Here is a 27,056-nt window from a genome sequence, read left to right on the forward strand (position 1 = left end):
AGTGAGTATCCTTTCAGATATTTCATTTAGAATACACACTAGAGGGATGAATGATCAGTGATAGGGTTTCTTTGTTCCTCTCACTCATGGCAGCTTTGATGAGGCACTGACATTGAAGTAATGATGATATCTGTGGAAATTTATTCTCCTTCCAAAGTTTTCTGCAGTAATACCACTTCTTGACTTTTATCCTGTCCTTTCTTCCCTTTTAAGTGAGGAATAAACTGCAGCTGCTTTTGTGAAAAGATCTCTACCATCTCTGAGTCTGATCCTGTCACATCCGGGTTCCATTAAGTATGTGTATAAATAGGTTGCATATATTCATATCATCAAAACCAGATTCTGTGGTATCCGGGGAAATCAATGAAACCTTTTATATATTGACAATTTTCAAAACAAACTATACAATCTGAGTAGACTGCAACCTATCTGTTCAGAACAACTCTGTATCAAGGACACTCTGTTTGTTCCCTCAGAACAGTAGCTGTAAGTTTTAATGATTTTATTAGGAATTTTGTTCTTAATTGTACCAACTGCACTGCCTTTTTCTATTGCCAAAAGCATGTTGCATGTCCAGTGTTCAACTTGTGAATACAACATATATCATATATAACAGAATCCGAACTAAATTTCCGAATTCCAAAGTCCAAAACATAATACCACTCTTACTTGAACTATATCATGTCATGATTGAATGTTGGTAGGTGTACAAATATGACCCTAGATTTAAATTTGTAATCCTAGAATTTGTGCCACAGCGAGTATGTGATCAACATAAAATTCAGCTGAATTTTCTGGGATCATATTAATCTGTCAAAAATTCAGCTGAATTTTTCAGCTGATTTTCCACGGCTGAAAAATTCTGGTGAATATTTCTTTATTAACAGAATAATCAGCTGAATTTTTAGATATTATCTAAAAATACTGTCAATGACGCTGTACCTTCTCTAATGTGTGGCCAGGTCAGGTAATTGGTTGTTGGCATGGAGTTGTTGGCAAATGGTTGATGATGTAGGGGCATGAGGTTGGATATGGACCCAAAGAACCCAAAAGATGATTAAATATATCAATAAAAAAAATTCTAAGCTACAGTATAAACTGCCTAAAGATAGTTTTATGTGGAAAAAAGTTAAATAATTCAGAAATAAGAATTAACAGTCCAAAATAGTAATGACGCACTTCCCTGCTGACCTGAGTGTATGTGAAATACACAACCTGGCATCTGTAAATTAAATGTATACCAAGCAAACATTTTAAGTCACTTTTAACTGTTTTTAATGGAATTTCCAAAGAGTCCTATGGAAATGATGAAAAATGCTTATCTGGTCTTGTGTTTGTAAAACCTCATGGCTGATAATTGTCATAGTATTGAAAAAAAATTGAAAGTGAAGAAATTACTGTTTTTAATAGGCATATTTTCCTTAAATTACATGACCGTGTAAAGAATACATGCAAAAAGTGTTTAAAAGTAAATTTCTTTCAAAAAATAATTTAATCTGTGACCAAAGGATTTTTATTCTTTCAGTTTACAAATTCAAAGATTGCAATTTGTTCAATCATCTTGTGCAGTGCAAAATTTATAAAATGACTGAAAAATAAAAAAAATTGGCAGAATTACAGTCTTTGTGAAGTAAAATTATGGGTTGACATCACGATAACTGTTAATCTATTTGAAGTACTAATATTCTATAATTTAAAAAAGAAAAGTTCATGCAGAAACGGTAACATATATTGTCAGCAATGTAGTGTTAATTTTGACTTTACATCAAAATATGCCTTTTCCGGATACCAAATATATAGGGCGAAATATTAAAATCAGCCATGTTCAGCAAAATCCGCACAACAGCATTGATCCTTTTCTAATTTGATTTGATTTCTTTTGCTTACGTTATCCTTGTATGACAGTCAGTACAATATGGAACTTGAACACAACACAGTGAATAAGTATGCTGTCAATGGAATGGTGTGGCTGCATCCACATGCAGCAATAGGAGTGCCTTTGTCTCTCACCCCTCATTTCAAACCTGTCCCATCCCTGCAAAAAATAGTTTGGTCTTATATTTATAATGTTAATAATTTCTGTATTTGTTAAAATGTGCACATCTCAAAAACTTTTGATCATAAACAGTTTCATTGTTTTTTATGGCTGACCAGTCAGTTAACCTGTTTATTTTGAATATTTGCGCATTTTTCCTCATTATTTGACATTTTCAGAATACCTTCTTATTCAATTTGTCATTTTCTAAAAGTTAAAATGCTCCTTTGTGTGGTAGAGCTTTCCACAGGCATCAAATGTGGTATTCATATAGGAAGGTCTGCCTCTAGAGGGCGGGCATCATGAACGGTGTTTGTTAGTTATTTCCTCCACAAATTAAAACTTCTGATTGTACTGTAAACATTGAACATGGCCGACGTCCGATTTTCCTGTCTAAAACTTTCACTCATTTTCGTTCATATGACTCTGAAACTCCAGGAAACGATTGGGAAGAAAGAGTTATCTTGAAATATTGAGGTACTCGCCGATATTTTGCAAAATTAAATGAGAAAAAATGCTACGAAAATGCCGACAGGCTTACACAATAATCTTTACGGCCCTGATACGGCTTTTGCGGCCCGAGGTCATACGGCGGAATGGCCCGAGCGTGCGAGTACACCGTACGACCAAGGGCCGCAAAAGCCGTATCAGGGTCGCAAAGGATTTATCATATACCTTATGGAATGATAAATATGTAGTTTACATAATATTCAACATTGTTAAAGAGATAAAAATGCATGCGATATCAAAAATTCATCGCCATTTGTGTCAGTTTTTCATAAATACAATGGCCGCTTCCCGTCGCGGATTGATATACACAATGATGTAATTTGTTTACCAGCAGAATTCTAGAACGGGCAAGCAACATTCGTACTATTACGTGACCAACAGAGATCAAGGCTGAAATTGAGGTGTAAGAAGGACAAAAGCGTGATGTCAGTTTCTTGCAATTCATACTGAACAGGCACGCACTTAGTATACACAGTATTTCACTAGAATTTAGAAATAAAAGCCGATGTCACCTGCGCGGCTCCACTCTCGCCATGCGCAACTACGATCTGAGCGAGCAGTCGTTTTCCTGATCTCGCGCTGGCTTTGTGTACGAATGGAACGTTTGCGGATAACAACGCGCGTAGTAACCAGAATCGAGATAGTTCAGAAATGCACGCGATTGCCCATATTTGGGCACTGGGCCGGGGCGTGATACGTAAAAAAAATGCACGGATCTGAGGGCGCTTTCTCCCATAGCTTTACATAGGCACGTGAATGTAGGTATATGATAATGACCGTTTTCAGACTCAGAGGTATAGCATATGATTATCTGCAGGTTATGCAACAGGTCCATATCATGTGAGGCCATGAGGCGAGGGGATATCCACGCAACGCAGTACCAAACACTAGCACACACAGAGTGAGCAAACACAAAGTGAGTACCCCTAACGTCAGCTCAGTAGTCTGTAATAAATTGTAGTCAGCTAAGAAACCTTGGAGAAAGGCTTAACACTGTGGCTATGCCGCTAAGTCCCTTGATTTTTGTCACAGCTCAAAATCGTTCTCCTACATCTCAACCTGAACCATGAACACCCCCACCAGTTTATGATATGACCCATCACAATGGCATGACGTCAACGGATCTTGACAGACGGAAGTAGAAGTTGACAGACGGAAGTAGAAGTTGACACCAGCATACTGGTTTTCAAATTTATTACCTTCTCCGTCTATAAATAGACACGAGAAGTAAAAAATCAGCTGCATACCTTGTTTGAAGACAAAAATTTAGCTGAATTTTTAGAAATCAAATTCAATTCAGCTCAAAATTTCAGCAGATTTCTAAAAATACCGTCAAGGACAGTGTGCTCACATTTGGTTTGAATTGGTAAATTCAAGAAATATTTAAACCAGAAAAACAAGAATGACAAAAGCAAATAAGGTCTGCAACTTAGGTACTGGAGGTCATCTTCAGGAACATGCATATCAACTTCTATAGCAATGGGACAAGCAGATCCTACATACATAAGCAAATGTCAACAAAAAAATTAGCCAGAGAAGCTTGACAAAAAGAAAAGGTGGGAGAGTGGGGAAAAAATAAAGAGTGGGAAAAAATGTACAAGGGATCTGGTAAAAAGTAATGCTACCTCATCAATCTTCTATCCCCTATCCCCTCCTGAATATCACGTGTTCCATCCCTTGGTTGACCATGTTTACATAAGACCAGCTGGCAGGAAATGTATTTACAACTTTGGGGATGTTTTAATTAATGCTATGAGTGCTATCATTTGAATGTAAACAGCACTTAAATCAGATACAGATAGTGAAATGCCTTCCACTGTGGGGGGGATTACAACATCTGGAATTATCCTGGATCCAAATTTATCATCAGTTCTTGTGTGTCTTACATGCAAAAGTTGCAAAAATTGATTTGCAAAGGAAAACTTTACCTCAGCTTTATTTCTGAATCAAATTTTATTACAAATTGATATTAATTATGACAAAATTATGTTCACACCCTTCAAAACTCTCTCAAAATATATCCTGGGTTGGTGTAGGTCATTTAAGGTCATAAAAGAAAATTACCTAAAATATAAAAATTTGGGGGTTTCCAAACACTTTGAGCAGAAAATTTATCTAATAAAATCCCTCGGGACTTTTATACCAAATTACAAAGCTATCAGACAAGTAATTTTGAGAACAAGTTTTCTTGACCAAAAATGACAAAATTGTCTTAAAAATACAAATTTGTATATTTCAGGACAATTTCCACATATCTAACTATTGTCATCTCTGGACATCTGTATACCCAATATAAAAGCTGTCTGTCCAGGGGCTTAAAAAAGAATTTTTTTTACGATTTTTGACAAAAAATGACAAAAATTGCCCCAAAACAGTATATCCAATTTTGTCGTAATTTCAACAATTAGAAGGGTAACACCCTTGCAAACATCCAATCCAAATTTGAAAGCAATCGGGGTAGCGGTTTCAGAGATGAAGAAATTTTACTTAAAATGAGAAAAATAACCAAAAAATTCAGCAAAAATACAAGATATCTTCACGATATTCATCAAACTGATTTTGATCAACCTTAGGAACCTGTATACCAAATATCAAAGCTATCAGATCAGTACTTTTTGATTAAAAAATTTTTTGTCCAAAAATTTGGAAAATTGCTCCAAAATTACAAATATGAAAATTTCAATTCAATTTGTATACACTTGACTGAGGTCATCCTGAGGAACATGTATACCAACTTTCAAAGCAATCAGATGAGTGGTTTCAGAGAAAAACATTTTTTGACTAAAAACTGAAAAAATTACCCTAAAAATAGAAACATGCAAATTTCATCACAATTTTAAACACCTACTTTAGAATGCCTAAAGGAACCTGCACACCAAGTTTCAACCCTATCTGACCAACGGTTACAGAGTTTTAGCAATTTTCAGGGTTTTTTCTTTTTCCCCGTCATTTGCATATTTTTGACACTGACAAGTTCATTTGAACAAATTTACATCTCCACCCCTAGGCGCACCTGTACACCAAATACTAAGGTGCTGCGGTTTAGCTGTTTTTGATGTGGACGGACATACATACATACATACATACGTACAGACATGCATGCAAATGAACTGATTCAGCATATACGATTACCTCACATTGGTATACCAAATGTGAGCTAAAAATTCAGTTAATTTTTTTACTGAACAATATGTTGGTATGGAAATTCAGCTGAATTTTTTACAGAACAACCTGTTTAACAAAAAATTCAGCTGAATTTTTTAGTGAATATGAATTTTAAAAAGGCCTTTTTTGGGATATGAAATATCTTATGTGGAAAGTTTTGGTACAATTATATTCAGTAATATAGTAACATTAATATCTGGTAAGAAATTTTGAAATTAAAAGGAAATTCCGAAATTTTGTCAGATTTTCCGAAATTAGTTCGGATTGTGTTATATGAAATTGTGATTGTTAGAAAATTAATTTAAGTCCACCCAAAAAATTTACATTGCACTTTGATTAGGTTAAAACTTGACATTTCAAGGGAGAAGAAAGCTGATTGTAATTGTCAGAACAAGTCTACATGCCCCTTGAAGGGTAACTGTCAAGTTGAAGGTGTGGTTTACAAGGCCAAGGTATCAACGGGGACAACACGGAGAAGGTCTACATCGGACTCACTGATAACACCTTCAAGACGGCTTCGCTAATCACACTAATCACATGCAATCGTTCCGTAATGAGAGATATCGGCACTGTACCGAGTTCTCCAAGACATCTGGTCCCTCAAACAAAAGAACCAGGTCTTTGACATTTCGTGGTCAATTATTGACAAAGCATCAAGTTACTCTAACATAAGCAAGCAATGTAATCTTTGTATATCAGAAAAACTACACATTATCAGTGCTGACAAATCTACACTGTTAAACAAACGCTTGGAGCTGGTTTCAAAATGTCGCCACCAAAACAAATATTATTTATCAAATTTTAACACCACCTACAAATAGAATAGTACACCCCGATCACACATATACCGGTATAAGACTGTCGAGCTAAGAATCCTTTCACTACTTCTTCTGTCTGATGATTGCAGGATGCATGAAACTTGAAGTAAGTTTGTGGACTGCAAATGGCACACTTATGGGAAGGCAAGTAATGAACAAATCAGGTTATAAAGTTCTGAAGGAAAGTTAATTATTAAACATGAATACTTCTTTCATTATGTCCATTATAAATGATCCATTTTGTAGCCCTTTTCTTGATTATTTTGATGATTACTTTGTCCCAGATGTTGTTATATCAGTGGTCTATATCAAACACTTTGGTTGTTAATGTTGTCAAATTGTTTTTAACATTACATACTAGTAGCAAGTACTCAGAGGAAGAAATAATATTCTAATAATACACAAAGCAAGGTGTGTTCATTGACTAGACAAGTTGTCTCACTTTTTTCAAAAGTACTCTCCCATGGGTGGAAATGAATTGAAAAACTTGGCAAATGTTTGACTGTGGCAGGTACAGATTGGGGACTACTCAATACCGAGAATCAATGTTCCATCTAGGATGCGCGATTGCTAAAAAATCGTCAGTATTGCGTTTTCTGTAAGCCTATGCGCTATTTCGGGCTCAACTTTTCCCCCTTTCCACCAGCAGTGCTAATGCGTATGTGCTGTACGCTTAAGTTGAATTGTGCACTATGCTAGGGAGTGTGGCGATAGTGCTCCTCTGGTAGAGACAACACCTGAAGCTAGCAAGGAGCCAGAAGAAATTTCAAAAGGGGGAGGCTTGCATCAAAACTGCAGTCCGCAGGCATGTAATATGTGTTGCGAGCTTGTGGTGTAAATTTGACGCTGATGATGACGTGCACATGATTTCACATCGTGGATTCTAAATTTTGGAAAAAAAACCTCAAAAAAACTTGTCATAATATTTTGCCGACACTTGATTTTTAGAATTGTTGGGTATTAAAGATAAAAAATGTGACAATTTCATGATTCTTGAGTTTTTCTCGATCCCTGTTGCGGAACATTGATCAACACCACAACGAGTTACATGTGAGTGACATATAAACATTGCGCGCGTGGTAGCTGGATCTGTAGTGAATCAGAAAGTATTGTGCAGCCCACAGTCTTGCTGCTGCGCACTTTGGCTTGTTGGGTATTGATGAAAATGTGGATGTTTGTGTACGAAGTGAATGCTAAAAACAAGTGATGCTATCTATTGTTGAAAATGTTTTTGAGCAATCAAATGTATTTTATTTGTTTTTTACTGGCTGGAAGTCTTGCCAAACGAAGGCTGTCAAAGCAAGTTATAATGCCATTTATAGTTTTGCATGGCTATTATATTTAGCACATTATTAAGCGAAACATGAAGATGCAATTAAAACAAGAAACTACACTCCAAAAACATGTGTATGTGAAAATGTAAACTTTATTGAACAGTAGAGAGTTTACAGGGGTTGTACTTTTCTTTCAGATAAAGTGGTTGTCACAGTGGCACTGGCTGTTCTATGAGGATAGTGGAATGCTTTGCCATGTCTGCAAGAAACAAACAAGAAGAACCCGTTTACTGGTGAGACAGGTTGTCATAATTATAAAACGTCCACATTAACAAGACATGTTAATACAAAAGATAACCAAAAATCATACAGGAACTGCAAATGAAAAGACATTTTCAACAAGCATCAGTTAATGCTGAAGCACAGCTTTCCCAAGAAGAATCTGCTAGCTTTAAAGCAGCTGTTGCAACGTTCCGTACTGTTTACTGGATGGCAAAAGGATGCGTTTCTTCAGTAAAGTATCAATCTTTATTGAACTTCCTCAGGCTTCGAGGGTATGAGAGTCTGAATTGCCTGCAACAGGGAGAAAATGCTACATACGAGTCTCAGGCTGCTGTCAAAGAAATGCAAGATGCTATTGCTGCTGTTATGAGAGATGACCTGGAAAAGAAAATAAAGAAACACCTTTCTTTTCTGTCCTATGTGATGAGATCACTGATGTATCTGTTGAGAAAAAACTAGTGATATACATTAAATTGCTGAATACAGAAACATTCAATCCAGAGACACATTACTTTGACAATTCAGCCATACCTGATGGAAAAGCTGCAACCATAACAGAGACATTATGTGCCAAAGTATTCAAAGAAAATGTCAGTGCTGGGAAGTTGGTAGGTCTGGGAAGTGACGGTGCGAGCGTCATGACTGGGAAGAGTCACCGCACTTCTCAAGAAAAAAATCCCTGGCTGATAAATATACATTGTATCACCCACAGACTTGCACTCTGTACAGGACAAGCAGCTAAAAGTTGAATATTTGTCCAAATATCAAGAAATTGTGACAAACATCTACACATACTTCAAATATTCAGCTGTAATAAGAGTTGCAAGCATGAAGGAAATACAGTCTGTGCTGGAATCTCCTCAGCTGAAAAGAAGTGTTCCATGTGCGATGGTTCTCCTTCAATGCATCACTGTCTGCCATCTACAGGACATGGCATGCATTAGTTGTCTACTTTGAGACTCGTGACACAGCAGATCCTAACGTAAGAGGGCTCCTGAAAAATATAACCACCTATGACTTTGTGGCAACAAATTGTTCAAATACTTTCAGATCACAATTTTTAATTTGCAATTGCATTTTTATTACCTGTATCCATAAGATTTTATTTTATTTTATTTTACTTGGGCCTCAGCCCAAGTACATTTGTTTTCATTCCGTGGGAAAAACTGTAAGGTATAACCATTTCTGGCTGAGACCAGGGAGGGCAAAATTTATTGGCTTCATCTTTCTTGGCATAATAAATGGCGTAATGATGTTAACTGAATGGAAGTGCTGCTCTCAGCCAGTCTTGAATAAGTGAGATGTGAATATAAATGCTTCTCTATCTGAGTTTTTGCCACAAAATCTTCTGAATATAATCAAATGTGCATCGAAATGCAACAATTAATGCACCCTCCGTTTCCTAGGCGATGGCACGACCCTTGCTACACCCACTGGACGAGCCAAAGTGGGAGGGGTAATTTCGGTTTGGTCGAACAGGAGGGCTCGAGACCAGAATTTAACATTAAACTTGAAACATGTTTAATCACTGACAAGATGAGGATTAGTGTTAATCAAAGAGAAAGTTTGAAAAGGAAAGGTTTTATATCCCGGACACAATGAAAAACATTACGACTGGAAACTGTACCCCCGAATGAGAATAGTAATGCCCACAGCGATGGAGAACTCTTATCCTTGAGCTGAGAAAACCAGACCATCATTTCGAAATAGAGCTGCAGATTCGAGAAGCTCGTTAAAAATAGCTAGGTACACCCCAAAGGGGTGTTTTCGAGTCTTGAGGGCAAATTTCGCCTCCTTCATTTAGAAATCGTACGTTTGTTTTTCCAGGGGAACACATCATTTGACACAAAATTTGCATGAAAAGGGGTCGCCAGTAAGCACGTGGTCAAATCTGGCATAAGAAACAATATGAAATGTTGGGTAAAGCCAGTCCAAAATAAACTGATTTGAACTTTTGTGTTTGGTAATTTATACCACTGCAGTAACATGACCTTTTTTTGACAACATCACACAATGTAATACGTTTGAAACTGAATACTCCGACGTATTCTGTGTCCCCTTTGCTAAAAAATACGGTATGCCGATTACCATGTAAGGAGATGATGACGTCAAGACAGATTTGTAGTGCGTTTGGTCTTGGATGGTGCACGAAGTTTTGTCGAGGTAGCTTGTGTATTTATTTCCTAAATGGGAGATATTAGGGTCGATCTAAAAGAAGGCCGAAAAATGTTATGATACTCTAAGCGAGCTGAACTCCAATGCGAATGGTTGGATAATTTGGAGGATGTCTAGACTGATCTCGTCTCATTAAGATTATTTGGCGGTCAGTATTGAATTTCAAATGCGTCACAAGTTTGCGTCGAACGGTCAACGAACGATATTTTAGAAATCTGGAGACATTGCACATCGCAGTTTTATTTTAGTATTTTATATTTTACAAAAGATGTAAGAAGCAATGATTTTGTTGAAAATTCTGAAAAAATATAGGAAGATTTGATCGCGAACACATTTTCACTTGGGGGTCAACTAGCCCTGCGTACGATGCTGTGTGTTCCGCTACAGCTAACCGCCCCGCTCACCACAGCCCTGCAAAGACCCGTACGTAGGGTCGGTGACTTCAAATCCATTTTGAACTTGACGTAAAAAGCCAAATTACTGCCGAAATTCAGCGTTCTTGGGCCCAAGTCGTATCCCAGCCTACCTCAGCTACTCGATCGCTTCCAAAAATGACAATCTTTTATTCACTTCTCGTAAATAACCGTCGATGTCGGCAACTCTCTCGCTGGCCCTGCGTACGATGCTGTGTGTTAGCTGTAGCACATAGCATCGTACGCAGGGCTAGGGGTCAACATGGGGTCGCAGCCATGTTGCCTCAAAACTTATTTCTGTCTGCACTCAAAACTCAAAATGTCGCATATGAACCTGAAAAATCGATGTACTTTTGTCAAACTTTGGCGAAATTTCAGCCTATAGACAAAATTTCATCTAGGTAAGGTAAATTTATTGAAATTTGATCGACAAATAATCCTGAGCTTGAACGTGACAGCTCGCCTTCTCCGGGAAGTCATGCATCCGGCCAGCTGCCCATATGGCCGGGTGCATGAGATTGTTTTCAAGCGACGGCGGCAGACCGTACGGGGCTCTGGATATGAACCTACCGCCGGTGTAGCTGTAATAACTGTTGCGTTGTTTTTAATTACCACGGACGAAGTCCGAGGGGACTTATAGGTTTGGTCATGTCCGTGCGTCCGTCCGTCCGTTCACGCCTAGTACCCAACCCCATACAGATGCACGTCGATTTGTTTCACAATGCTATCAAATTTGGCCGTGTTAGAGGACTTTTAGTTTACACCTCCATAGACTCCCATGTATAAGGCAGTTCTCCATAGACTCGCATGTATGATGCCAAGAAAAATAAAAATTTAGTTTCTCATTGTATTCATATTGCCTAAAGGATGCAGTGACACAGTTTTTTTGTCCCCACGGATAAAGTCCAGGGGGCTTATAGATTGGCTCATATCCGTCCGTGAGTCCATCAGTGAGTCCATCGGTTCATGCAGATATCTCAGACATTTTGACAAAATATCATGTGACCTTGGTGACCTTTGACCTGAAAAATACATTATTGTCCATAACTCAGTAACCACAAGTGCTAAACCTTTCATATTTGGTATGATGGGACACCTTATGACGCCACATATTGTACCCCATTAATTATGTGCATATCTAATTATGAGCGAGCCAATAGAGCAAGAGGTCTGATTTCTGGTACTAGTATATAGGGATAAGTTAACAATATAATTTGTTTGACAAAACTTCACGTGACCTCAATGACCTTTGACCTCAAATATACTTATTTGTCCACAACTCAGTAACCACAAGTGCTACACCCTTCATATTTGGTATGAAAGGACACCTTATGACACCATATATTGTACCTCATTAATTATGTGCATATCTTATTTTGAGCGAGCCAATAGAACTAGAGGTCTGATTTTTGGTATATAGGAATAACTTAGCAATACAATTATTATGACAAAATGTGACGTGACCTCAATGACCTTTGACCTCAAATATATATATTTGTCCACAACTCAGTAACCACAAGTGCTACATCCTTCATATTTGGTATGATAAGACACCTTATGACACCACATATTGTACCTCATTAATTATGCGCATATATAATTTTGAGCGCGCCAATAGAGCTGGAGGTCTGATTTTTGGTATATAGGAATAACTTAGCAATACAATTATTTTGACAAAATGTCACGTGACCTCGATGACCTTTGACCTCAAATATATATATTTGTCCACAACTCAGAAACCACAAGTGCTACACCCTTCATAAATGGTATGATGGGACACCTTATGACACCACATATTGTACCTCATTAATTATGCGCATATCTAATTCTGAGCAAGCTAATAGAGCTGGATGTCCGATTTTTGGTATATAGGGATAACTATAGGGTAGAAATCTAAATATGCCCATCTAAATATTAGACATCTACCATCGAGAACAAAAGAAATTTGCTGTAATTTGAATATTTAAGGAGTTTAAGCAATTCCCGCTATAAATAAAGAACCCCTGCCTCAAACTCCACAAAAGTTGCTAGACATATTTTGCCGTTGTCATGCCATTGCTTCGTTTAATAACCAGTTAATCAAATGCCTCATTGACAGGAGGAAATTCAAGACCATATTTGAATAGTAGTATATATTGTCCTCAAAATTACTCTATCACGGCCCAAGTACTCATTGCCTTCAGCAATACTGCCTTGTTTTATTTTATTTTATTTTATTTTTTATTTTACTCATGCCTCCTTCGTATTACTTTTTTGGATTTGTAGTCGGTGTTTAAAGTGTTTTTAGTTACATGTAATATCTGATGTTGTGTTGTTTTGTGTGATGACAGCAAGACAGTTTCCTAATGTACATGAATGTATATAATGGCAATAAAGTTATCTAATCTAATCTAATCGATGTACATGTTGATGGATGTCATTCCAATTCTTACCAAACTGTCCATGGTGTTTCAGAAGCAAGATCTTGATCTAGCTCTGGTTCAGCCAGCTGTCAACTTTGCTGTGAAAGAGATAGAGAAGCTGAAAAGTGAGAATGATCTTCACATGCAGCAGCTATTTAAGTCCTTGGTGCCTGATGAGGATGGAAACCTGAAACTTGAAGGGGATGTGTTATCATATTGCAGTGAAGTGAAGAAAAACCACTTTCAAGTTCACATTTGGCAGCTATTCTGTGAGGAAATCATCAAAAATCTGATGGTAATATTTCCAGAAGAAAGCTCAAATATAATCACAGTCTTTTCTGTGTCGAGCATGAGCATGTTGAAGATAAGAGGGAGTGGGGAAATGACAAACTTGAGAGTCTCATTGATCTATATGGGAAGGAGGTAGAGTTAGCAGATGGCACAAAGATGGAGCCACAAATTGAGGCAGAAGCAACAAGAAGAGAATGGGGCATGTTAAAAGAACTTGTAATTCAAGAAGCATATCCTAGAGATAAACTTGTGACCCTTGTGACACTCTGACAGTTGATCCACACCTACCATAAGGATAGCTTCTCCAACTTACTTACACTGGCCAGCATTGCATTGACTCTTCCTGTGCAAACTGCAGACTGTGAACGGGACTTTTCTGTTCAGAACAAAACAAAGACTGCATCCAGAAATAGACTTAGCAGTGAGAGACTCAGTAAATTTTTGGCTATTTCAATAAATGGGCAATCTGTTGAAAACTTCCCAGTTCGATAAGGCTGTTCGTCTTTGGCAAGAGACAAAAGAAAGTGTATTTTATTGCTGAATAATCAACACAGTACAAAACAAAAAAATCTGAATCAAAATGCAGCAGTACCGGTACTTACCTGAACAGTACTAGAACTGTTTTATAAATCTGATTTCTGATTTTTTTAAATTATTTTTCATTAAAAATAAATTCTGTCAACTCAAAGTACATGTAAAATAAAGAGAATTTTGAAATAGAAATATGGTTGCTTACCTGTCCTCCATGTTTAGATCATCCCATCTATTGTGGTAAACTCTTCTACGGTTGTTACAACAGTAACAGCTCTCCTGAAACTCACTTGAATACAACCAACTGTAGTATCTTGTTAAAATTCTTCTATACCGACTATCATACCACACATTTCTTGTGTACACAGGATGCTATGGTCAATATTTTGACAATCTGGCACCGTAGCATTGATGCAAATGATCTTCTGTATACACATACAGAATTATTGGAAAATCTACCCTTTTTCAATGTAAGAGCTAGCAAATTCATAAATTTTTAACCAGATATTTTTGAAAGCCATGCATAATTTGATAGATCAGGACTTCTGGGCAAATATTTAATTGATTTTTTTTTCCTTAGCTGCCCCCGCGTAAAGATTGTGGTATTCTGGTCTGCCCCCCCCCCCCTCTAATTTTTCTTGGGGGGAAAATGGGTGCCCCTCCCCCCTGAAAATCCTCTAGCCTCCCCCCCCGTAGCACATTCTGGGCACTCCCTTAAGTAGTCAGTGATGTTGTTGTATAATACATGCTCAAGAACATTGTTCGTTAGGTTGACGTGCGCTTGCCTTCAAAATGTAGGGGAAAAGTTGCGTGTGAGTTTTGACTGCTCTAAGTCTAAGTTTCCACACTATACTTTGACTGCTAGGTTATGGGAGAACCATTTGATTTCTGGGGGGGGGGGTTATGGAGGAAGAGGGTAATGTCAGAGTGACAGCAATTTTTTTTTCTACTGTCAGAGTGACAGCAATTTTTTTTTTCCAATGCTTTGTATTTTTTTTTTTTATGGTTATCAGAGTGCAAATTTTTTTTATTGGTCATCAAGTTTGTAATGTGTTGTATATAAGGGAGCCGTCATTATTGACGGCCTGAAACTCCGAAATTTCGAGTGACCCTCCCCCTTCACCAACCATGATGAATTTAAGTAACCTCCCTCTCTAACTCTGAAATTTTGACCATTCCCCACTTAGAAAAGTTAAATACCAATACATGTAATTACAGCAACAGTAAAGACCTTTCAAATCTTGATGTACCCTGCTAGACTATCATCAGTTATCTCATGATGGTTCAAAAAAGGTGAACACATCAAAATGAAATTCAAAGTCACAATAAAATAAAAATATAAAAGATCACGCAGTATCTAACCATATAGTATATTGTTTAATTTGGATGGATATTATGACAGGGTTTTCACTAGGATATCTGACGGGGCAGAATTTGAAAGTACAGGGGGGAGAACATGAGAGAGGCTTAGGGGGAAGTGTCACAGGGGCTTTCCCCTATCTTACATGGAATTTTTTAAGATATTGATGTGTGCAATGGTGCAGTCTGGTTCAATCTCTGAGTTTTTTTTTAATTTGTTTACTAAGTGAAACTATTAGAATACCCCAAGGGGGGAGAGCACGAGAGGGGGGTTCCCCCTTTCGTATTGGAAATTTTGAGAAATTGATGTGTTTATGGTGCAATCTGAGAGGAGTTTCAGTTTATTTTGCACTCGGTAAAACTGTTTGAAAATGACATTGAACACTGATATTTTTTACATTTTTTGCATGATCAGTTTTTGAGTCACAATATTCAACAACCAAACAATGACAATACAATTTGTGAAAAACAGTTTGTTTGCCAGAGACTGAAGACAAATGAATATACAGGAACGGAAAATCTTTGACCTTCTTGTGTCATTTCTCCAGCTGCCAGCTTCTAATGAAAGCCTGAATATGGTATGTTTGCGATCCGGTGTTTGTGGTCAGAAAAACAAGGCTCACATCATATTTGTTGTTCCTCAATTTTTCATTGTCAAGGTACATCTTTCTAACAAATTCATATTGAGAAAATAATATTGGTTTTAACACTAGTTTATTGACTCCTGTCTTGTGTTTTAAATTTTCACAATTTACAGAAGTCAAATAGTCCCCTTTAGATAGTGCCTATGCTATTGAGATATGGCAACAGAAATCCTGAAATATGATTTCTTGGGTCAGAAAATGGAAGGAAAACATTGAGTGTACTGAGGTGTAAAGTAGACCCATATAGTGCATGCTTATATCATAAGTGCTGGGAAAAGAAACATAAGAATTGCTTGTGGTAAAACATTTGCGCCGCCTATGGCGGCGCGCCGGCAAAGAATACATGAGAATAAGGTTTCCAAATTTTGCTTATTTCTGGTGCATTGTGACAATTTTTTTTTCTCTTCTGTCTGTTATGACAATTTTTTTTTTCTCAGGCCATGACAGGATCAATTTTTTTTTTCTTCTCTCTCACCTGGTGACAAATTTTTTTTTCTCAAAATCCTCCATACCCCCCCCCAGAAATCAAATGGTTCTCCCCTTATGGCTGCTGGCGTGGCGATTCAGCTCAGCCGAGTACATCATACATGTATGTACAGTCCGTGAACGGTGGGTGAATCGCACAGAGCAGAGCGGGCTTAGTGTACAGGAAAAAACTCTAACAGCCATTGTCCGATTACGGGACGAGTAAAATATGTCACTCAGCCTGAGCTTAAAGAAATCTTTAAAATTTTACACCACTTACGTACTGGAATACCAATGCTGTGGATTATCTTCAAGACCGTTATTCTGACCTTCGCGTGAACTCGTTTCTAACACTGTAAATATTCGGATTCGTTTTCAGATGGCTTCGTGAATATCAACGATGCAGAATCACTACCGGTATTTTTTGGATTTCTACTCAGCCTAATCAAACATGGTCACGCAGACTCTTCCTGGCTCTACCCCAGTTCTACTCCGGACTACAAACAAACCCACGCGGACAAACCGTACTTCTATGAGCAGTTTGTGCACGTGGGTGTGTTTGTACTGTCATCCATTCGAATTCCGGGTTGGACCCTGGATGGCCACACGAAATGGACATTTCCCGGTTGTTTCTCGATTTCATTATTTTTCCTCCCCTGAAGACGCATCAGAGTGGCACAATGACTTATCTTCAAGTTGGTTTCTTTTTTCATCGAAATCATAACTTAAATTAACTTATTAAAAAATAATAAAATAAAATTAACAGCAATCTTCGCAAGAAATCTTCAAGAGAAAGAGAGAGAACGAGAGAGAGGGACAAACAGAGGGGGCAGGGAGGAAAAAAGATTCTTATCTGATCGGGTATAAGCGCTGCGGTGCGAATAGCCATCCTCATAAATAAATACTATAAGAACTAGAACCAAACGCGTCCATAATTATTTTGATATAGCCATGCTTCACACACGCATTGATTGTATGATAATATTATATAGGGCTCAGCAGGTAGAGTTGACTTTTCAGATCCTCAGATTCAGATCCTCAATCCTCAGATTCAGATCCTCAGATCTCAGATTTCAGATCCTATAACTTCAGATGCAGATTCGAATTTACAAGCCTTTTACAATACCCGTATTAACAGTATGATTGCAATATTAAATTAAATAATTTGAATATGACATGTAAAAGGCAGTTATGAAAAAAAAAACAAGTCTACATAAACGTTTTTGCTCAACAAGTTTCAACGAACACGGGTCTACAATTACAGATTAGCTAATTTGCTTCTTCCGACCCCTGAATTCTGATTTAGCCTAGGGTAACTGGCCTCCAACATGGATTAGTTATATTCCCTCGTCATCAATATTGCGAACGATGGTAAAATACGGACTGTCGATAGCCAGCATTTACATGATCGTCGCGGTCTTGATCGTTCGATCGCGGGTGTGTTTATCCCTATGAGGGAACGTTCACGTGATGACATAACAATTGGAGTCATTGCGCACCCTGTCTTCGACTGGTGACGTTCTGATTCTGAGATCGAAAGTTCAAGATTCAAGATAGAAATAAAATAATTTCTAAAGCTTTTCAAATCTAAATTATATTTTATTTATCAGTATATTACATCAAATTTTGAAAATTGTGAAATTTTAATTTCGAATCTGCGTCTGAAGTTATAGGATCTGAGGTCTGAGATCTGAGGATCTGAATCTGAGGATCTGAGGATCTGAATCTGAGGATCTGAAAAGTCAACTCTACCGGGCTCAGCCCTTGGTCTTGGTGTCGCGCCAGGGGTTAAGATTGGCAATGTTATTTGTATTGATTCATGATAAAATGTAATTAATTGTTACTTCATAAACGTTTATATGACAACTGTGCCCAGTTTCCCTCTGATAAAGCAGTTCACGTACGTACACGACGTCAAACCCTGCAGAAGTGACGTGAAAAAGTTTTGGACAAAAATTGGCAATTTTTACAATGATAACAGCGTATTGCGTTAAACAAGGGACGTATTCTGCAGTCATTATCATTGCAATGGTAACCGCACTTCCACTTGCAAGCTGAAAACTAGAGCGTTCCGTCTAAAGACTGGCAAATTTTTGGATCTAATTATTGACACATGGGGCGCTTTTCTTAAATTCAATCCCAGCATTCTTTGCGTGTGCCCCCCCCCCCCCCGTTCATATGCACGACAGTTTTCTCCCTTTATCTATATTAACGATATTTTGTATCAGCGACAAGGTCCATAATAACATTTACTGGCTAATAAAAGAGGTATATTTTATAAATGGCATGTTATATAATAGTAATTTGTTTCGCATTTGTTTATTTACGAGTACTAAAAAAAAACAACATGGCGGCGCCCATGAAAGAAGGGTACACTTCCGGTTACTCGCATAGTATATAATTTGTTTCGCATTTGTTTATTTACAAGTACTAAAAAAAAACAACATGGCGGCGCCCATGAAAGAAGGGTACACTTCCGGTTACTCGCATAGTATATAATTTGTTTCGCATTTGTTTATTTACGAGTACTAAAAAAAAACAACATGGCGGCGCCAATGAAAGAAGGGTACACTTCCGGTTACTCGCATAGTATATTATGAATATGCGCATGCGTAGTCAGTAAGCCGCTGGCGCGACTATAAAGTAAATTCTGATAATGCACTCTGTCTACGAAGATATTTCCTCAAAATTTCCTCGTCTCTTAAAACTTGATATCAGTGAAACCACATTTATTAAACAAGAAGTTTTTTCAAATAAACTTTCCATACTTGAGGAACAACAGTCCAGGGATTTTTCTGTCAAAATTGATTAATCTCAAGATAAAACGCTCAACTCCTACTTACTTGACCTTGTTGCTTTAAATTGATTAACTGATCTAATTATACATACAGGAGGTTAGGCTAGACTGAGTGCTCAGCTGAATGTTACAACATAAAACTAGTGATGACAACATCGAAAGGTTAAAAAGGACACAAGTCATGCCTTGTATTGTATTTCTTTACCACTATTTCAATGGTTTCAGAAATTGCATGCTTACTCGTAATGCATGGTAGATAACTTGAGCATTTACGTGATTAATGAATATTTATTTGCTTTCCAAGGCCTTCGATCTATTTGCAAAGGGGTTACACCGAATGCTAAATTACAAAAATGTACATACAGAGGTAATGTCTTTAGATTGCTTATCTTTTCTTCAAACAAAGAACCAGATATGAACTGAAAATGCTCACGTGTTTCATTATTATTGCAGTTATGTGTAAATTTGAACCTTTGGCACATATTTGCAACTTCATTGAAAGTATTATGATCAACATAATGAACAATATTCACTGCCGATTAACTCTAAAAGATCATGAAGTATACAAATACGTAATTAGCTAGAATAAAAATACCTTCTTTGACTGCTGTCATTGTACCACCACTTTATATAGCAAGTGTAATTACCTTTAGCCAAGTCCTTCAAGCCATATATGCCAAACTGTGAAAGCTCATTAGATATGCAAATTATAAATTAGCTGACATGAAAATGTGAAATGACTTTCAATATTGTTTTAACCTGGTATAATCATCAATGTACACAGCATGTTTTGCCAACTTTGATCAAGTAAATCCCAGTATATATCCCTAATTAGAAAAGATCATTGAAAATGCAAATTAGGAATTGGCTGAAGGAAAAATGCTTAATGACTTTCAATAATGTTGTATCATAGTATCTTTAATGTATATAGCAAGTTTCATCAACTTTGGTCCAGTCAATTCAGATATATATCCCTAATTAGCAAAGTTCATTAAATATGTAAATTAGGAATTGGCTGAAGTAAAAATGCTTAATGACTTTCAATAATGTTGTATCATAGTATCTCCAATACATGTAGCAAGTTTTGTCAACTTTGGTCAAGTCAATTCAGATATATATCCCTAATTAGGAAAGTTCATTAAATATGAAAATTAGGAATTGGCTGTAGAGACCATGCTTAAAGACTTTCAATAATATTTTATTATAGTGTCTTTAATGTACATAGCAAGTTTCATCAATTTTGATCAAGTCAATTCAGATATATATCCTTAATTATGAAAATTCATTTAATATGCAAATTAGGAATTGGCCGAAATAAAAATGTCTTTTGACTTTCAATAATGTTATATCACAGTATCTTTGATGTGTACAGCAAGTTTCAACCACTACAATCAAGTTAATTCAGATATATATCCCTAATTAGGAAAGTTCATTAAATATGCAAATTCGGAATTGGCTGAAGTAAAACTGCTAAATGACTTTCAAAAATGTTGTATCATAGTATGTTTAATGTATATAGCAAGTTTCATCAATTTTGGTCCAGTCACTTCAGATATATATCCCTAATTAGCAAAGTTCATTAAATATGTAAATTAGGAATTGGCTGAAGTAAAATGCTTAATGATTTTCAATAATGTTGTATCATAATATCTCCAATACATGTAGCAAGTTTTGTCAACTTTGGTCAAGTCAATTCAGATATATATCCCTAATTAGGAAAGTTCATTAAATATGCAAATTAGGAATTGGCTGAAGAGAAAATGCTAAATGACTTTCAATAATATTGTATCATAGTATCTTCAATACATGTAGCAAGTTTGGTCAAATCAGATATATATTCCTAATTAGGAAAGTTCATTAAATATGCAAATTAGCAACTATCTCTCATGTTGCTGATATGGGTGTGATCAACATGTGCAGCAAATCTCATCAAATTGTGCCCAGTTGTTTTTAATTTATATCCGTTTTTTCTAAAATCATTAATTATGCAAATGAGCAAATAGTATGCAAGCTACAACCACCAAAAACTAATCAGTTCTTGCCATTTGCTAACTGAATCTATGTACCGGATTTGATTCTGATCTGATCAGCCGTTTTTGAGATATCGGACCGACAGACAGACAGACAGACAGACAGACAGACATCGCTGCGACATATGCTCACGTGTGTGAACACGTGAGCAAAAAATACTCAAAAGCAGACTATTTTAATTAAAATGTTCAGGTAAATTCCTTTCAGATTTTAAAAGCATTGTATACAAAATAATAGATGTTCAAAGTCAATTTCGCATTTATTGTACTCATTACAGACTGGAATTACAAAAATTTGGTTCTTGACTTATCGTGATAGGTAGATATTTTTTTTCCGTAATTCTCCATACAGTGGGCACACTAAAACTAAATGATATTCGTCTTCGACGTCACCTATTTCACAATAATTACATAGTCTGGCTGACGAATCAATGTTCCTACGTCTTCCTTCTTCTATAGCTAGTGGGAGTACAGAGCATCGAAAACAGGCAAACATTTGAATTACTCTCCAGTTACAGTTGAATAATATTTTTCTTATTTTTGGTTTGTCCATAAGATTGGCTTTCCATTGTTATTTAAGAATATCAGAGATTTTCAGTTTAAAAGCTGACATAAACATCTCCTTGCTACCTACTTCTTGGGATAACCACATGTGTCCAAACCCCGGCGGTGGCAGTCCCCGGGTTGGTGGGTACCCATGCTTGTTACCCAAGTTTGAAAAGTACCCCCTTTCCTAGAATATTTCTGAGAAAAACACCCCCTATTTGTGGCAAATCTGGGAGAAATTAGCTGTAAAAAACATACCCTTATTTTCGAAATCTAGGAGGTTAGTATGTTGACTTCCAGGGTTGACCCTGGAGGTTGACTTTGTATACATGTACATACATCACAAATGTTTGTCCTCACCTGATTTTAGTCACATTCATACACAATCATCTTCCTTATCCGTTTGGATCTGGAGTTCACTGCTGGCTCCTGTGTGACAATACACCTCCCATCATCTACTGTCCCTCGTGTTTCTAGGATTCTTTGCTTGCTTATTAAAGGACTACCCCTAATCTCGGAGGTTACTCTGAAAAGTACCCCTTTTTCTCGATTTCACGGACCTAGAATCTCCGAGATGACTGAAGAAAAACACCCCCTTTTCCGTGAATTTGGTAACGCGCATGGGTACCCACCAACCCGGGGACTGCCACCACCGGGGTCCAAACCCATACGAATAAAGAATATGCTTAATAGAAGTCGCCCAGGTATGTCGTCCCAGGTTATCTTGGTTGTACAGCATGATGTAAGCTTGTTTTGGCAGACGTTCATGTGGCATTTCTATAAGCTTAACCCAGTAATGTAAAAGAAAACAGGCAGGCTAGGCGGCCACATTCTCCAACAACTGTTTCGTTTGATGTATGGCTGGGAACCCCAAAAAATTTCTACACCATTTTCTGTTGACCTTTTTGATGACATTATAGTACTGGTAGCCCCAGATTTCAGAACCATAACATAGCATATGTATAGAATTATTGAATCAAACAATTAAAGTGACTCTGGTATGGGAGGAACTCGAGTTTCCACCTGGCAATTGACAGTATATTGAGTGCTTTGCTGGCTTGAGATGACAAATTAGATAGTGTTTCTCGACGAAAGCAATAGGCCTAAATATTTATAATAAGAGACAATGCTGATGGGATTGCTGCCAAAATGCCAGGTTTCAACAAATACTATAAGAACTAGAACAAAACGCGTCCATAAATGTTTTGATATATCCATGCTTCACACACGCATTCATTGTCAGTGCAGTTTCAACGAATAACCCACCATATTGGAGTGTCTATTGACACCCGGGTGTCAATAGCCAGGAGCTGCCCTATATGGCTATTGACACCCCTCGGCCCGCGACCCTAGTCGAATAACTTCAAAACGGAGCTAAGTTACGTTGTCCATTTCTTGTTTCAGACAAGTTAATGCCCACTTTTTTGCTGTCGTGGGTACAGCTTTAATGGGGTAAAGTAACTGTGTAATGTTGTAGAGTCATATCGACAGCTCGGGGTCAATAATTTTTATCCGCGGGCGAAGCTTGTCGAACAACATTTGACCCGAGTTGCGGAACCTTTTAAAAAACATGCGGACATACTAAACACCGACAAGCACCGACAAGCACCGACAATGGACCGACAAGGACCGACAAGTGACCGACAAGTTGAATTAAAACCATTCTTTTTCGATGTTTTGGTTTTAAATGTCATTCTCTACTATTTTGGTGAATATAAACGCAATTGACAACGGCATTGAAGAAAGAGAACGATTGACCGACAAGGAAATCGCGTATTGAAGCAGCTGTATTGGCCTTATTGGACCGACAAGTTGCCGAAAAGTTGAATTTAAACCATTCTTTTTCGATGTTTTGGTTTTAAAATGTCATTTTCTACTGTTTTTGTGAATATTTACTCAGTGACCGAACTGAATTAACAAAACTAAACGAAATATTGGCCGACAGTAAATCGCGTATTGAAGCAGGTCTATTGGCCATACTAACAAGGGCCGACAAGTGATCGATAAGGTGGATAATTATCATTCTTTTTCGATGTTTGGGCTTCAAAATGTCATTTTCTACTATTTTGGTGAATATTAACACAATCGACCGAACAGAACGAAGAAACTGTACGAAATATTGGCCGACAATGAAATCGTATCTTGAAGCAAGGTGTCACATATGCCGGAAACCAAAAAAAAAAAAAAATTAAACTTGTCAATGACTTCGGTCACCTGTCGTTTTCTTTCTTTATACTTTTAGTTGTCGTAGCTTCAGATCTCTTTGTCGCTGTATTTTGATTTGAAACTGTTCTTTTATTTCGAAACTGTATATATTTACAAAGATAGTAGAAAGTAGAAAGTAGTGTTTGAATGGCGAAAGTTCGAAAAATCGTTTTTTATTTTAACTTGTCGATGAGTTTTTGGTCACTTGTCGGTCCTTTCTTGACTCATCTCTAAAGTTGAAAGTGAACTAAATGCGTCCATTATATAGACGATGTCGGGTCTCCGTCGTCCGAGGATTGGTTTAGTCTATCTAGTTGATTCAGTTACATTCTAGCGAATGTATGTCGGAGGAGGCAAATTAAGACTCAGTTTATGGTAGATAGATAGGAAGTCTATCGTTATAGGAGTGTGTTGTGATTGGTCGGTTATCACATTAAGGCTCTGTGTGATTGGTTGTTATTTCAAGCGATTTGATTGGTTGGAGTGTCGGATCCGATGATCCTGATTTTTGTTTTTAGTCATAAGGAAAGATAGGTGACTCGGGTTTTACATAGCCATAGCATGTTTTCCCGCCACTTTTTTGTATTGTTGTAATGATGGTTTGTTATTGCTTTCGTGATGATAGATGAGGGATACTGAAGGGTATTCTCGGGTTTGCCCACTTTCGACTTAACTAGGCAGAAATAAGTAGTAAAATCGAATGTAAAAATGTGAAAGAGGCTCCCCACCTAACTATCCAAAATTTTTTTGTGTCAAGTTTGTGTTTGATTCGTTTCGAACAGTCTTTCTTATTTGGTATTGAGAGTCCTATGCAAAGGACTTTAAATTGTCACCAAGCTATGCAGCAGGAGCCAATTGAAATAATATTCATCAGCATAAGATCACAAAAATGCCACAAATATTTTATATGGAATTGTTTTTTCTTAAACATCGAATACTGTGAACTTTTAAATGAGATGTGCAGTACAATTGTTTGCCTACATCTTCCAAATTATATCAAAACTATCGACACACGGTTCCCTAAGCTATTCAAAGCTATTTACCCTGTTTAACAATGTGAGTACACTCTCCCTTTTTACAGTGAGCTCATTCCTGTTTTATTCGTTGTCAATCATACATACTATTTCAATACATTCCTGATGTGAAAAATGGAGCTAGTACAGAATATGGCAGTCTACATGAGGGATTATGATAACATTCATTATCTATGCAGGCACCAATGATGTGAAGAATATCATAGTTTACCATAATGTTTTTGGTAGGAAACAAATACAAACTTTATCCGAACCGTGGTTTTGTACAGAATTTAAAATGGCAATAAATGAAAGAAAGAAATCAAGCAGGAAACAGACAAGTGGGTGAAGGAAAGAATGGGGGAAAAATATTAAACAACTACATAAGTAAGGTGATACCAGAAATCTCAATAATTATAGAGGTATTTTATTGTGCTAAATTATTGGAAAAATGTACAATAGAATCATACAAAAGAGGTAACAAATTTAGTTGAATTAAATATTTTGGTGAAATTCAAAGATTTTTGAAAAATGGGCGAACCATTGGTCAAATTTTCATTTGATTTTTTAGACTTTTGGAAAGCTTATGACAGCTTTTGGAGAGGTGGGTTGGTACAAATTGTAGAACAATGGAATCAAAGGGAAGTTGTGGCGTGTGATTAAAAACATACATACGGTCATATTGAAAGTAAAGTGTCTTTTGATGACATTGAAAGAATTTTGACCAAAATGAGGGTGTCAAGATGTGTTTAAGCCCCAATTTTAGTTGCAGTACTAGTGTACATCAATAAATTCAAGAAGCTGCTTAATGAATCACTGCTTGGGGTATACTTTAATTCAGAACTCATAAGTGGCCTGTTTTTTTGCTGATAATGTAGTCGTCTTATGGCACCAAATGAAAAAAAAATGAAGTCTATGCTATGCATTGCTAATAAGTATTGTGAACTATGGAAAATGTCAATTAATGAAGAGAAGTCTAATATTTTAATAGTAAATAAGAAAGTTGAAAAATACAAAAAATGGACGATCGGTGAAGTTAAAAATAAATAATCATCAGTGATAAGTATCTAGGCTAATGGACGTCACGTAATCTCTCTCACCATACTCATTTATGGAAATAAGATCAAAATTTGACAGTTTGTTTCCTCCCATGAAAGCAATCTTTGGATATCTTGCAAACATTAAAGGAACTGATTATGATTGACATTATGGAATCATATTATACGTCAGAGCAAAAATATGCGGGGGAAAATGTTGATACTTAGAAAGTCTTCAAAGAATGCAACGATTAGTGGGTAAATTCATCCTAAAAGCATGCAGCTATACATCAAATGAAGCAATTCTTGGTGAGCTTGGTTTGCAGTACTATAAGAAGTAGACTTGATATCATGAAACTTAAATAGTGAAGATTATTGTACATGGCCCATGGTGTAGACCTATATGTTGTTCAGAATAACTAAGCTAAGTTTGACTGAATTTGGAGGCGACTGGCGAAATAAACGGGAGGGGTGTCAATAGCCAAATAGAGGGCCGGTTGGCTATTGACACCCATTGGTAGAGGCCGCCTGCAGTAGCACTATCGGACCGCAAAATGCTGACCAAAGAAGCTTTTTCGAAGGATTTTTTTGGATTTCTATTAAGAATATATGTTGTTCAGAATAACTAAGCTAAGTTTGGCTGAATTTGGAGGTCGACTGGCGAAATAAACGAGAGGATGTCAATAGCCAAATAGAGGGCCGGTTGGCTATTGACACCCATTGGTATAGGCCGCCTGCAGTAGCACTATGGGACCGCAAAATGCTGACCAAAGAAGCTTTTTCGAAGGATTTTTTGGATTTCTATTAGAATATATGTTGTTCAGAATAACTAAGCTAAGTTTGGCTGAATTTGGAGGCCGACTGGCGAAATAAACGAGAGGGTGTCAATAGCCAAATAGAGGGCCGGTTGGCTATTGACACCCATTGGTAGAGGCCGCCTGCAGTAGCACTATGGGACCGCAAAATGACGACCAAAGAAGCTTTTTCGAAGGATTTTTTTGGATTTCTATTGAGAATATATGTTGTTCAGAATAACTAAGCTGAGTTTGGTTGAATTTGGAGGC

The 27,056-nt window shown here is 37.1% G+C and overlaps 1 protein-coding gene across 3 annotated transcripts in view; it reads right to left on the bottom strand.

Moving 5' to 3' along the window:
* The window catches only part of LOC139132409 (D-aspartate oxidase-like), an 86,953-nt gene extending 70,060 nt beyond the window's left edge, over positions 1 to 16,893 (bottom strand). The window contains exon 1 of one of the 3 annotated variants that reach the window (XM_070698757.1): positions 16,645 to 16,893. The gene's annotated coding sequence lies outside the window, so the exon portion shown is untranslated. The remainder of the gene's footprint in view (positions 1 to 16,644) is intronic. The other 2 variants (XM_070698755.1, XM_070698756.1) reach the window with 2 other exon arrangements.
* Between the last annotated feature and the right edge of the window lie 10,163 nt (positions 16,894 to 27,056).

The sequence above is a fragment of the Ptychodera flava genome, chromosome 5 (assembly GCF_041260155.1).
Source record: "Ptychodera flava strain L36383 chromosome 5, AS_Pfla_20210202, whole genome shotgun sequence".
NCBI lineage: Eukaryota > Metazoa > Hemichordata > Enteropneusta > Ptychoderidae > Ptychodera > Ptychodera flava.